The following is a 13058-nucleotide window of genomic DNA, read 5'->3' on the forward strand; positions in this document are numbered from 1 at the left end:
TATGTAAAAGCAGCAGTGTAGATGGGGAAAAGCTTGTGCTGGCAGCTCATCTGCGGCTGATCATGAGTGCCAGATGCCATGGCTGCAGACGTCTATCCATCCTGCAAGTTGCTTTCCTTGTTTGTCCTCTGCTTAAGAGTGGGGGCAAGGGGGAGGGCAGCTTGTTGGTGTTTCCACAAAGAGTCTCTAGAGAAAGGTAGGCATCTCTCCAGGGAAATTAGGAGCAGAGTTTGCAAGACTCTATCCACAGAAAGACTCAGCTTGACGTAGTAACAAAGGAAGACTTAAATGTCCTCTCCATCAATGATATTTACTTGAATGTTTAAGAAGAAATACACTTAAAATGAAAAATCCACATTTAAAGGTTAACTAGTGATCTTATGGTCTACACTATGATACTGTTAGAATGGGGTACATGAATCATACAACATGTATACATGTATATACAAAAGCATAGATACGCTCATACATGCACATCTATAGTGTGTGGCACTTCATACAACACACGTGTGCACAACCCCATATACATGACAAAAGATGTGCACACCTATCCATGCATGCTTCCATGGTGCATGGCCTATACACAGCAATTGTGCACGCAAACATCACATGCCCCAGGAACATACAACACTTATCATGTATGCTCACACATAACAATGCTCACATGCATGAAATCCATTTATACTCACAAACTATTTTTTGAGTCTTTCGAAAGTAGGCTGCCCAAATCATAAAAACTTACACTAGATACTTCAATATTTGTCCTTTAAGGGAAAAAAACCTATATTTTCCTATATAATATGTATACATATATCAGGATGGTGGGTGCTTTGAATTATACATACACATATGTATATATATATATATATATATATATATATACACATACATATATGCATATATATATACACTTCACAGTGGATATTTACTGCTCTCCACTTGTCCATCCATCCTTCATAGCTAATTTAATAAGGAAATTATAACTAAGATACAAGCCTCTTGCCCCTTTAGTGTTCTCAGGAATTTTTGCCATTACTGTTGCCACTCTTCCATTCCACAGCTATTTCATGAATGTTATATTTAAAACCACTTCATTTAAATAAGTTGAGACTCTGCCCTTAAGATTATCATTCTATTATCAAGTAAATGGATAGTGTAATATGTAATCTCTTAATGAAGATTTTGTAAATTAAGTTGTAATTTAGAGTTTTAGGGATCGGAACATTTGTGAGATGTAAGAGCTACAGGGAAGGCAGGCACACAAATGGGTTATTGGCCAAGATGCTGTCTTCTGTCCTTTTATTTATTCTCCACTTTCCCTTTCCTCTCTCCCTCCCTCCTTCCCTCTCTCCCTCCCTCTCTCCCTCCCTCCCTTCCCCCTTTCCTCCCTCCCTTTCTCCCTCCCTCCCTCTTTCCCTCCTTCCCTCCCTTCCTCCCTGTTACCCATCCTTCTTCCTTCCTTCCTTCTCCCCTCCTCTCCCCTTCTTTCTCCCTCTCTCGTCTCTCCCTCTTTTCCACCTGCATATCCACCTCCCACTCTTTCACCTTCCCTTTCTTTTCCTCTTATCCCTCTCCCTCTTTCTTCCTCTATCCTCCCCCTCCCACACTTATCTATCTTTCTTATCTTTTGGGGCAATCACTGTCATACCTTGGTTCATTTTCCTTATTTCCTAACTCAGATTTTAACTGTTCAGATCAAGTAGAGTCTGTGCCTCAACAATCAGTGTCAAATGGGATTCTGAAGATATCCCTGTGACCTGATGTCCAGGGAACAACTGTGACCTGATTTTCATAGCCAGTGCTCAAGTCCAAACTCCTCATTCAGAGCTCTGCTGGTCTCTACAGGTAAAACTGAACTGCTCATGTCTATCAACTCAGAAGGCCTAAGGGGCACACTAGGGACTTACTTGAAAATACTTCTGCGTTTCTTATAAAGTTTGTTTTGACTAAGAAAGACATTTGCATGTTTCAAACATAAAAAAGCAAGTGATGAATGAATGAAGAAAAATAATGAGAAATTTCTCTCTGGATTCTGAATTATCTGCAGAAGCACACACAAACATTTCTACTGGCTTCTTGTCATCCCTAGATGCTTTATGCAAATATAAGCAAATGTACACATGTGTGCAGCCAGAGCCTTGCTTCTCTTCTGCATCTTGCATTTTTCTTTGACAAAAATGTCCTTGAAATCCTCCTGCAGTGGCTCACGGAGCACCACTTCATTTTTGACACAGCTGTGAAGTGAAGGCACTCTGATTGGAAAAGCTGAGCACACAGCACGGATATAAATCAGTGTGGCTCTGCCTCAGTCTTTTATGGTAAAGCCAGTGAGTCTTGGTTCTTCATGAATAGTAATGAGAGGGCCTGGGCTGTGTGCAGCCATGGAGCTACATGAATCAGGCACTGCTGTGTGGAATGAGAACAGCCTCCCTGTGACATGGTACCTTCCCGCTATTTCAAACACAAAACTGATGTGAGAGGTGAATGTGTAAGCTCCTCCCACTGTCAGGGTGGTGGGTGCTTTGAACGTTTCTGTATCCTAGGTCTCCCGAGCTCCCACCTCCATCTTTATCATATGTCCTTGGCTGAGACCTTCTGTGGCTTCTGCTGGATTCTATTCAGTAGCTTGCTCTCTCTCTCTCTCTCTCTCTCTCTCTCTCTCTCTCTCTCTCTCTCTCTCTCCTCCACCCTCCCCCTCCTCTCTCTCTTTCTCTTCCACTCTCTCTCTCCCACTCTCTCTCCCTCCCTTCCTCCCTGCCTCCCTCCCTCATCTCTCTCTCCCAGTGTGCAGATCATCTATAACTACTCCATGTTATACAACTACAACCTGAACACCTCACAGTGACGCCTTTGCTTAGCTCCCACATCCCTGATTCCCCAGCACTTGCCTAGATTATGGGAAGCTCAGTAATTGGCCAGAGGAGTCTTCCAAGAAGTTTTCACAGACATGCACCTTTCCTGCTTTGGTTCCACACTGCAACTGCCATTTCAAATGCTCCACTTTTCTTTCCATAGTGTGTTTAGCTTTTGAATATATACATTAAAGGACACCCCCACCCCAATTCAACAGTCCAGCACCAATAGCTCTCCAGCAGAATTCTAGTTCCATTTTCCTGTCTAGTATCTCGTATGCAGATTGAAGACACCAAATGAATGCGTAGCATACATTTGTGTGTAGGAGAGACCTGGAATAATTTATCTAAAGATGTTTTATTGTAGAAGAGAAGCATCTATTTAATTTAGTTACAGGCCAACTTCTTTCTCTTCCTGTGCTGCTACAAGAATCAACCAGTTAAGAGGCTGAAGAAATAGGGAACTTGTAGCCGGTGGATTACTGTGTAAGTGCTCAAAGCCAAGCTTAGAAAGAGATGATGCTTCTAGGAGGCTGCAGGGGAAGGGTACTGCAGAGAAGACTGGAAGTAATAAACATGGCTCCTTTGACCTTTGACCCCTAGCTACAGACCTCAAATACAAAGACAATAAGAGGCTCTGCATTCTGCTATTCACAGGAGTAATATTTGCCAGTGGTCATCCTGACAGCTCCTCCTAGTGAGGAATTCATAGTAGCATCTCTCTCACTGTAAAGTCATCCATTCATTGCCGAGATCAACCACCCACGTGCCATACAGAGCAAGCCACATCCTAAGAGCTGGAGCACAGAGAATCCCTGTCTTTCCCTGCAGAAGCTCCAAGCTCTGCACAGGTCTCCTTGGCCTGAGAATACTGGGATAACAGAAGCAAAACAGAGTGTGAGGTTTGGTATGAGGTTCTCACTCCACCAGCAGGCCTCCCTTAAGCTGCTTCTTTGTGAAAGCTGTGGTGACCAGATCCACCTCCCTAACAGTCTCGTAAGCACTCTAGGCACCAGGTGGTGACTGACTCCAGGTGGTGATGGAGGAGGTTGGTTCCCCTCCATCCACCCTCATCTCAAACACAGCACAAAGGCCAAGGCTGTGCACCATATTCTGCGTTTCATGAATCAACCTCATGTTCTCTAGACTTTCTCAATTGCTCACAATAAATGACGGTTATCCTTTAGTGGATGGGGAAATCTGAGACTCAGATTTTATGAGGCAGAAGCAGTAGTACTTGTCCCCTGCTCTGAACTCCTGGGATACACTACCTTCCGTCTGCAGCTACCTATGCTTCCCTGTGTCTGGAAGCCCATTCTTCTTGCTGTAGAGTGACATCAGTGTTCCCTGAAGGTTGTTCCCTCACTCGAGCACTGCGTGGAGTTATAAAATAATACAATATATGTTGCATATGGGGGAGCCAACTGCTGATTTGGGATTCTACTAAAAATCTGTGCTTCAAATTCTTATCTTCAGTAAAGTAGCCTTTGAAAATAGTCCATGCTATCATATTGAGTGGTTCTTGAAATTAACCTTTTTAAGGAAGTCATGGGATACTGCCCTGCATAGTAGCTCCAGCACTGCCCCAGCAACACTTGCACAGGTGTTGTTAGTTTTCTAGGCATGTACTCTTTTCCAATGCTGTATGTGGTCTGTGTAAGCCATTTTCCTCCCTGGGTGTCAGGGTCACAGGGCCTAGCTTCACTTTGTGTGAGGGTTAATCCTTACTGTCAAGTAAGAAGATTTGGCATCACCTAGGAGACACACCCCTGGGGCCTATCTGTGCTGGTGTTTCCAGAGAAGTTTAACTCTGGAAGGAGAATATACCAGGGTTTCAACTTGAACAGGGAGAAAGAGAAAGCCAGCTGAACACCTTAGATCTTTGCTTCCTGACTTCAGATAGAATATAACTTCCCCTCCATGCCTTCTCCCTCTGTGTCTAGCCTGTGTTCCTCTGAACTGTGATAAAAATGAATCACTCTTTTGCTTTTAGTCAGTCATTTTTCACAGCAGTGAGACGTGCACCTGGGGGATCTCAAGGTGGTCGGCAGAGTGGTTGCCATGGAAACACTAGAAACTCCTCTGTGAATTTTGTAGGCTTCCTGGGGCCCACTTGATCACAACAGACTGTAGGATTTACAGCAGCCACTGGCTCAGGCTGGGCCCAGAACTGCATCCTTTAACAAGAGCAAGCTAGTCATGGACATGCCCCCCAACAGGTCTTACTGTGGAGTCTGTAAGGGAGACTGTCCTGGGGCTCCCATCTCAGAAACCAACAGGATTACTAGCATTCTTGATGTCCCATCCTTGTCATCTGTAGTCATTTTGCAAAAAAAGTTTTCTGGTATCAGCCCTGTCTGATTGATCTAGTATTGTCTGTGGCTCGTTTTGGCATGAGGGTAGTAATGACTCCTGGCCTCAGAGGCAGACATAACTCCTAAAATGTGTACTCTTTGCTTCTGTTACTTTACTCTCCATCATTAGAGCAAATAGCTGATGTGTCAACTCCATAAAAAAGAAAGGTTTATTTTAGCTCACAGTCTGGAGGTATCAGTCTGTGACTGGCCCTTGGTTTTGGCTCTATAATTTGGTGGCATATCATGGAAGAGAAAGTCTATTTACCACACAGCCTGAACATGCTACAGAAAGAGGATGGTCTTGGGTTTTTCTCTCCCAGTAAGGACATACACCTGTAGTAACATGCTTACCGTTCAAGTAGAGTATGTGAATTACACATGCACACTTATAGGTGAATGCCACCTCAGACACAGTTTCACAGAAGTGGAAATGGCACACACACATAAACTCTGAATGCTTCAACACACATTTGTACTCAATGGACCTGTTTATATTGCACATTCCTAGTGACCCAGATGATTAAAGGTCTACCTTCCTAGTAAACATGAGCCTTTGGGAGGTATTTAAGATCTGAGCCATAGCACTGGCATCTAAGCAGCACAAAATGCCACCCTGAGCTATGGCACAACTGTCCCCATACTGTGATCTAGTTCGTGGCCATATAAGCACTGACATTTTGTTTCTGCACTGGAGGGAGGATTATCATAACTTCTGAGGTCAGCCTAGACTACAGGAGTGGGAGATTCTTCTCAAAATACCAAGGTAACCAAATAAACAAAATCGCCTTACTAAAGTCACAGTGTAACTGGCAGTGTCTTCTGCCCTTTCTGAAATTCCACACATAATCTTCACCTTCAGTTACCACCAAAGCTAGCATGAGATGAAGCTCACAAGTACTGAGGACTGAATGGCATCATCCATGTGAAATACATGTATTTGTGCCTTTGACTATCACTATTGTCTGACTGGATCTGGAAGCCAAGAGTCCTCACACCCAGGACAGTCTGCTAACACTTGCTTAACTAATCACATGAAGTCATAAAGTCATGAGAACAGGGAATGAGAGATTAGAGGCTTTAAGAAGCCCAAGGACATTTTACCTTCTTTGAGCAAATTCAACTTGCTCAACCAACATATACACATATGCACACATGTATCACATACACATGTATATACATACATATAAATACATATACATGCATATACATAGACATATACATGAATACACATATGCACATGCACATACATATATACATTTACACATATATACAAACACATATACATATATGTATACATGTATATATGTAATATATCTATACATATCTAGATATGTATAGATATGTATAGATGTATCTCACAGAATAAAAAGAATACCCTAGTTGAGATCCTATAGAAGGCCAAGTTCATCAGCACATACATGGATTGCTTTTTCAAAACTAGTTGCTATCTCTTCATTTTTGATGCTTTGTTTACTTTCCATGAGGTTTGTATTGGGCACTTTTAACTAAACTACATTGAAAATCCTCATTCAAATGGAAACATTTATTCAATGTTAAAAAATACCAATTCAATACAGGCTCATTAAAATATTACTTTGGTAGAAAGTCGTCCACTAAGCAGTCTCATCACTAAAACTCATTGAGATCTGGCAAAACCGGAAGCCTATATGCATGAAACCTAAAGTTCAGAAATGTAACTGAAAGTATGAATTAACACTAAACCTGAATAGGGTCTGTTGTTGTCTGTGTATTTTTTTTTAACTGCAAGGAAATGTACAATTAAGCTTAATGCCTTTCCCAAGCTGAACCAATGAGCACACTGGGTTTCTTCAGGGGAAATGAGTAGGGTGTAGAAGGGAAAATAATGGGAACAACCGTGACCTATTACTGCAGTTCACATTGCCTTTAAAGACAGCAGCCCCACCAGGCTGTGGCATATGGGAGTCAATAGCAGCCTTTCATTTCCACAGAGTGGGATGGAGTTCCATTACCAGACAGGCAAATGGGGTAGTTGGCAGACAAACAAATTACTACTGCACTGTGAACCTGAACATTCAGACCAGAGTTTCCCACACAGAGAATCCCAAACAACTGACAGTTTTACCAGCCTTTCCCTTTCTCCAAGATAGCTTCACAAACTCAGGAGGACAGTGGCAGAGGCTTTGAACCCAGGCCACTGCACACACCTACAGACTGAGGTTTGGCCTGTTCTGAGGTCTGGGTCACATTATAGTCACCCATTTCTCTGGTTCTGACACCTGGCAGCAATCCCCTAGCGGTATTCTTCATGGCCATCTCACCAGATCTGACCCTCTAGACCAGAATTTGTAAATTCAAAATATAACCTCTTCTACTTTGAGTGTAGAACTTGTTTGCAGAACACATTATGATTTTAAAGGAAAAACAGTCCCATTCTCTTACAATTGTGGCCCAATAGTGAGTCACAGCACCTACAGGGTGCTGTATGTCTCCATTATGTCACCCATGTGTAACTGGTATCAAGGACAACACCATCCAATTAAATTGCAAATGCTCTGTAAGTATGAAATGGCTGTGTCAGGAAATGGATGGTGTAATTCCTACCCCCACATACTTTGAGGGGTGGCCCACAGCATCAAATAGGAAAGGACTTGGTACCTGAGTTCACTCTCTGGGTCCTCTTTGGACCAGCACTGCTGGCTCCCACCACAGGACTTGGAGATGCTAGCTGGATGTCCTCACCAATTCCTCCTACTGTTCTTTTCCTAAGGGACAGGACAATAAGGACACAGTTAGTGACAGGAGGCAAAGGCAGGCACAGTCAGCTGTGTTTAAAGACAGGTATCCAGGCTAAGAAGGTGTGGTCCAGAATTCTTGATTTCATGGCTCAGTGTGTAAAAGGCATTCACCATGACACCTGATGACCACAGTTAGATACCCAGGAGAGAACTGACTTTCACAAATTGTTCTCTGTGTACACTGTGGCAACACTCCCTGCCACCACCACATACATAAACACATAAACAAACAAACATGAAAAACAATTTAGTTTCCAGGTGGTGTGCCACCCACAAATAAATACATAAACAAACAAACAAACAAATAAATAAATGTAAAAAGCAATTTAGTTGCCAGGTGGTGGTGGCCCACACCTTTAATCTCAGAACTCAGTAGGCAGAGGCAGGGAGGCCTCTCAGTTTGAGGCCAGCCTGGACTACAGTGTGAGTTCCAGGCCAGCCTGGACTATACACAGAAATTCTGTCTCCAAAAAGCAAAAACCAAACCAAACCAAACAAAAACATAAACAAAAATTTTGTTAATTCACTTTGAAATCTGAGTTATTTGCCAATTTTAAATGCATGCCCTGTTTAAGACTAAAACTAAGTGCACACAATAATGACACTTAGATTTACCAACTCCAGGCAGTCTATATAATTTTTATCTTCCTCACTACTTTGATGAATTCAGGAAACCATGCAGTAGGTGAGAAATATTTTATATGTTAATTTCTTAGAAACTGGTTTTTTTGCTCATACAAAATAAAGTTTGACAATGTCCAGGAGACTTCCACATGTCACCCCTCTTCATCTTTAACATAACAAACAAAAGAAATTATCTTCATGAGTAGAAATTTAGAATATATTTTATTAACTTTATGCAATATTGTCGTGGTTCTGATTTTTAACTACCTAAATTATTTCAAAGGATACCATCAAAGTAAAAAAGTAAGAGAAAGCTAGAGACTCAGATGGACTGAGCTGGGTGCCTGGCTGTTGAAGCCATTGTTTCTGATGCTAAGCTCCAATTCAGAGGCCTCATTAAATCCAGTCTATGGCAATAACAACCGAGGTGTTAATGGGTGGCAGTGAAGTGTGGCAGGGAATGAAGAGACCCTCAGGGCTCTCCAGTTTACATCAGCCCCACGCAGCAGCATTACCGTAAATCCTCTAAAAGACACTACGCTCCACTTCACACAGGCTACCTGGAGATAAGTCAGCATTCGGAGTGCTCAGCCAGGGAACTGAGAGGCCAACACCCATCTCCTAGATAATATGCATACGCAGTCTGCAAAGCACTGCTAGAGCAAATTCTCCTGCTCTCCCTAATGAGAGCACAGTAAACAAACAGGCAAAGGACAGAGCTGGAAATATCACGGGGAGCTCAGAAAGCTTCCGCTTCCCCACCAACCAAATCAGGCTGAAAACCGGAATAATAAATGGTGCTGGTATTCCACTTCTAACTCTAGAACCATTAGTCTGCCAGATCCTGTGACATTCTTAAACATGTTAAAGTTTTAGTACCTGAGTGTGGATTTCTCTAATCTACAGTTCCTAACACTCTCATGCATGCACAGAAGCACAGATGCTTTCACACTCCCAATCAAGAACATGCTATCTCATATATATACATACATACCTACATACTTATGTATACACAGATACATACATATTTATAATATGTTTGCATATATTTACATATACATATATATACTACAATACCCATACACACACGGAGAGATGTATGCTCAAATACATATATGCTTGAGTATGGACATACATGTGCACAATTCACACACATATGCATGTGCATGCTCACATATGCAAACATGTACACACATGCACATTCATTCCCACATATGCATGTACTCACCATGCACCACAAATACATTTGCCTACGTACATAGTCCCATACATACCTGTATATGTATACATACATGCACATACATACATTATAGATGCACACAATGCTTTTGTTTCCTCAACAATGGCTGCTCCTTTATCTACATTACATTTGCTCATGTAAATGTCCTAACTGCTATCAGTCAGTCCTCCCTTCTAGGAGCCAGACACTTAGGCATTCTTCCAGATTAATACCTTCTCCATCCTTGGACGCTCACCACTGCAGCTCAGAATCCAGAGCCTTAGTCTTGCAAGAAAAGAGGGTTCAGAGTGCAGAAACTCCTTATTCATGCTGCCGGCTCTCAGCAGTTGAAGGGGTGTCTCTACAGTCTGGCTTCTTTAGTTGAAGGGGTGTCTCTACAATCTGGCTTCTTTTACCTTCTGTGCAACTGGTACCCACTCTCAAGGTCAGATTACGGGGAAGCAATGAACATGCAGATTCGAGGTCCCTGATTTTTAAGTGGTAGCACTGTTCTTTGCACAGATGTGATGGGGTCACAGGGCCTGGCTGAGTCAGCAGTGGTAGGAAGCCTTCTGAACAACAGAACTACTGGTGCTCACCTTCTCTTCCCAACACTCAACAATGCTGGGATAAATTTAAAATGGATCCTTTAGTACTATTGCAATGGTGAGACACCGTGACCAAAGCCACTCGGGGAAGAAAGCATCTATTAAGCTTTTCATATCACTGTTCACCATAAAAGGAAGTCAGAACAGAAACTCAAGCACCTGGAGGCCAGAGCTGATGCAGAGGCCAAGATGGGGTGCTACGTACAGGCTCTCTCCTCATGGCTTGGACCACCTGTCCAGAAAGGGCACAACCCATAATGAGCTAGGCTTTTCTCCATAAATCACAAATTAAGAAAATTCTCTACATGTTTACCTATAGCTAGATCTTACGCAGGCATTTTCTCAATGGAAGCTCTCTTCTCTCTGATGCTTATATCATGTTGACATAAAACTACCTCTACAGCACCTTGGACTTTTTCAAAGAATTCCCAATGTCTTGAGGTGTACTTGGCACTAATGGCTTCTCTGCAGGAAGCTGTGTGGCTGACTCAAGGCGTTTCTTCTGTTTAGTTGGCTTGGGCACATTTGATGTCCTGAGCACTGGTGGATGGCATTAGAAATTGCTCTAGAATGCTCTCTGCCTCACCATGTCTCTAAAGGGGCCCTGCTAAGGACAGGAATGATAAGGCTCTCCCAGTTTCAGGCCTGAGAGGTGTTTCCTATATGGTCTCAGTGCCCTGGGGCCAGCACTTGACTCTGTGCACCCGCAGGCCTGACTTGTCTGAGGTTTCTCAGGACACAAATGCCTTTTGTATAAGAGGCTTCAGCTGTGAGGAAATGGGCATAAGCTACAGTCACAGCTCCACTTCCATTGCAGTGGGAAAAAAAAATTATAGTTTTTTTTTTTTCAATTGATTGTAGGAGCCAGAGGGGTCAAAGATACCACAAAACCTGCCCACAGAATCAACATACCTGGGCTCACAGAGCCTGAACCAACAATTAGGGAGCCTGCATGGGCCTAACCTAGGCCTTCTGCATTTGTGTTACAGTTATGTAGCTTAGTTGTTTGGTGGGACTCCTGATGGAGGGAGAAGGGGCTGTTTCTGACTCGTTTGCTTGCTTTTGGGACCCTTGTTCTCACACTGGGCTGCTTCATCCAGCCATGATATGGGGAGGTGCCTAGTCTTATTGTAACTTGATATGCTATGTTTGGTTGATATCCCCTGGAGGCCTTCCCTTTTCTGAGGATAACTGGAAGGAGAGTGGATGGGAAGGGAGCTGGGGAGAGGGGCTGGGAGGAGAGGAGGGAGGCAAGGCTATGGTCAGGATGTAATCTATGAAAGAATAAATTAATAAGAAAAAAATAAAATTTTCCCTTTTTAGAGTTCTGTATGAGCCTGGGCTTAAACACGAGGGACGTGTTTTGACAGTATATCTTCCTCAGGATTGCAATGCTGAACAGTAAGATCCAGACAACTGCCTGGAGTCCTCGTGCAGCAGAGGGAAGAGTAGAGGGTGGGCTGAGGTGGAGTTAATAATGAGACCTCGTGAGACACAGCCTAAGGACTCTGTCCTGAACACGGTTTGCTTTCCTTAGACTGGTGTCTCAGCACCATCTGGACCTGAAAGGCAATTTCCAACAGGACTTCCTTATAGTTTAGTGGTCACGTCTGGAGTCCAGATGGTGACGAGGAAGCGGTGAGTCCCAGCTGCCTGTGGGAATGAACATCCCTATGACTTGCATATACATCTCTGCCTCCTCTCCCTGTGTTTCTACTGATGGAAGGACCACATTCTGGGGCTCGATGAAGGACCTATGCTAATAATGCATGGGAACTCTCTGGTTCACCATCTTCCCTGCTGGAATAGGGTTGTGGTTTCCCTTCACGCCAAGTTAGCCATATGTTAGGAGCCCCACTCCTGTGCTTACGTACCCTCTGTTTCAGAACAGCTTGTGAGATGATAATTCAGTTTCTTACGTCTATGAAATTCAAAGTATGTCCACTTCCAGATTTTCAAAAGAGAAAGGAAGGAACCTTTACAGAAAATAAAGACTATAATAAACCGGGAAGGCACATTATAACAGAATATGTGACGACATCTTAAAGAGAGACAACAGGACATCAAAAAAGGTAGAGCAATAGCAAAACTTTTCTTTCTGTGTTTAAATGCTCCACATCTTACATCTTTTTGTTTGTGATTAGAGTCTAAATCAATTACAGATTTGATCACAGAATCTAATATTTTGTGTGTTGGTATATATCTGGGCAGTTCTGAGAGTCCAAATCTCCTTACCATGTGCAGATTCTCCTATCATATTGCTTAAGTTTCATTCTTGATACTGTTTACAAAATACTGGACAAAAGCACCTTAGGGGCAGGAAAGGTTTAGTTCAGTTCACACTTCCAAGCTAGAGAGCATCCTAGCCAGGAACTCACAGGGGCGGGGGCTTGAGGCTCTGGGTCACACCCATGGATGAGAGGAGAGAGAGCTCAGTGTGCTTGTCTGTCCTTACTTCACTTTGTCTTTGTTCAGTCCAGGATTAGTCAGTTGTTAGAACACGGTCCAGGGTCCAAGATTTCAGTCGTGTAAGGTAATTCCAAGTGATGGTAAGAACATTCCAAAAAAACCCAAAAAAACCAAAAAAACCAAAAAGAAAACCCACAAAACAAAGCCAAAAA

At 42.9% G+C, this 13058-nt stretch overlaps 1 protein-coding gene across 1 annotated transcript in view; it reads right to left on the reverse strand.

Moving 5' to 3' along the window:
- Window positions 1-13058, reverse strand: part of Myt1l (myelin transcription factor 1 like) — a 394986-nt gene that overhangs the window by 275158 nt on the left and 106770 nt on the right. The window contains exon 3 of the mRNA XM_052186010.1: window positions 7847-7953. The gene's annotated coding sequence lies outside the window, so the exon portion shown is untranslated. The remainder of the gene's footprint in view (window positions 1-7846; window positions 7954-13058) is intronic.

Source organism: Apodemus sylvaticus, chromosome 6 (assembly GCF_947179515.1).
Source record: "Apodemus sylvaticus chromosome 6, mApoSyl1.1, whole genome shotgun sequence".
Classification (NCBI taxonomy): domain Eukaryota; kingdom Metazoa; phylum Chordata; class Mammalia; order Rodentia; family Muridae; genus Apodemus; species Apodemus sylvaticus.